Source organism: Chrysochloris asiatica, unplaced genomic scaffold (assembly GCF_000296735.1).
Source record: "Chrysochloris asiatica unplaced genomic scaffold, ChrAsi1.0 scaffold00035, whole genome shotgun sequence".
Taxonomy (NCBI): domain Eukaryota; kingdom Metazoa; phylum Chordata; class Mammalia; order Afrosoricida; family Chrysochloridae; genus Chrysochloris; species Chrysochloris asiatica.
Genome location: NW_006408553.1, coordinates 11,637,202 through 11,638,923, shown reverse-complemented (window position 1 = coordinate 11,638,923; position 1,722 = coordinate 11,637,202). Strand labels below are relative to the sequence as shown.

Genomic DNA, 1,722 nt, shown 5'->3' with positions numbered 1-1,722 from the left:
ATTGAAGCCAGGTCAAGTGGGTATTATCTGCAAGTGTGGGAGTTCTTATACCCACTCTTCTTATCAGCTGGACACTTCATTCTCCACTCTAGACCTCTGTGGCTAGGTCACTGGTTCTGAGCCAAGGAGTCCCTAGGTCTTGCCATACTGCTGGCCAAATAGGTCTCTATCTGGGTTCACAGGAGTCTATTGAATGTGATAGGGCTTAGCTTGAGTTTCATTGCTGTTTTTCCCTCATTTTCCCTTATTGGTGACCAATGTGGTTATCAGTCAGAGTGCATGTATGCGCGTGTATTCCCATTGAGTCTTAGTCTTGAAAGGGGTTTGCCTTGAGGGCACCCGACCACTTGCCTGTATGTCACCTTGGTGAGCAACTTGCTTATTCTTATAGTGGTCAATCTGACTGCTGTTATTGTTTTGTATTTTTCCTATTGGTCTTTCTTTCAAGAAGTATCTTCTGATCTTCTAGCCGCTCCAGGCTGGTCTGCTTGGCCTTTCAAGTGGAAATTTCCCACCTAAGAAGATTCTGGATGCTGTTCAGGATTCCGTCTATAGTCTTATGTAATGCAGAAGCTCCGCAGGAAGCCTCCTTCACTGGTCACCGTTGTAGCCACAATTTAGATATTCCAGTCAGTTATAGGCAGAAGACAGACTTAGAAGCTTTCTATGGTAATATTTCTGGCTATTTCTTTCTCTCCCCCTCAAGTGTCTATTTTATAATGATATGCAAAAGAAACCAAGATTCAAAAGACAGCTAAGCATCTTAACATTGTTTCCGCCCTTTTGTCAATTCAAACCATACCTCAATCCCTGCATCCTGGTACCCTATTTTTCCAAAGTTGTGCATACTTCATTATTTACCTCTGTCCCACTTAGCCCATGCAAACCTGCCTAATTGTTTTCCCATCCGATTTGTTCTTCCATTCCCCTTCCCATTCATGTGTATTGCCCCTCTCCCCAGCACCCAAGCTATTCTGTGTCTATTCCTTTCCCTGTGCTCAACCATCCCTTTCTTCCCATCATCCTATACCCCCACATCCCAGCAACCAGCAAATAATCCACCCCCTTTTAGTATGGGTTCTTTTTCTTATAGTCTTTTATAGTAGTGGTATTTCTCCTTTTGTGACTGACTAATTTCATTCAACATAATGTCCTTAAGGTTCATCCATGTTATGCAGTGGCTTGTAGCTTCCTTGTTATTCTTCAAGGTAGCATAATAGTCCATTGTGTGTATATACCACGGTTTGTTTATCCATTGTTCCATTGATGGGCACTTAGAATGTCTCTATCTTTTTGCTATAGTAAATAGTGCTGTTTTGAACATTGGTGTGCGTGTATCTACTTGTGCTATGTCTCATATTTTTTGTGGGTAAATACCACATAGAGGAATTGCTGGATCATAAAGTATCTCTATTCCCAACCTTCTGAGGAAGTGCCATATTGCTTTACAGAGAGGTTGGACCATTTTACAATCCCACCAGCATTGCAGGAATGTCCCAGTCTCTCAACAAAGAATTCTCCCCACCCCCCTTTAGTATGGGTTCTTTTGCTTAGTCTTTTACAGTAGTGGTCCTATGCAGTATTTCTCTTTTTGTGACTGACTAATTTCACTCAACATAATGCCCTCAACGTTCATCCATGTTATGCGCTGGCTTGCCGCTTCCTTGTTATTCTTCAAGGTAGCATAATATTCCATGTGTGTATGTACCACAATTTGTTTAT

At 41.9% G+C, this 1,722-nt stretch overlaps 1 protein-coding gene across 1 annotated transcript in view; it reads left to right on the top strand.

Moving 5' to 3' along the window:
* LOC102833997 (disintegrin and metalloproteinase domain-containing protein 5-like) overlaps window positions 1-1,722 on the top strand; it is a 229,701-nt gene that overhangs the window by 142,252 nt on the left and 85,727 nt on the right. The gene's annotated exons all lie outside the window — the stretch shown is intronic.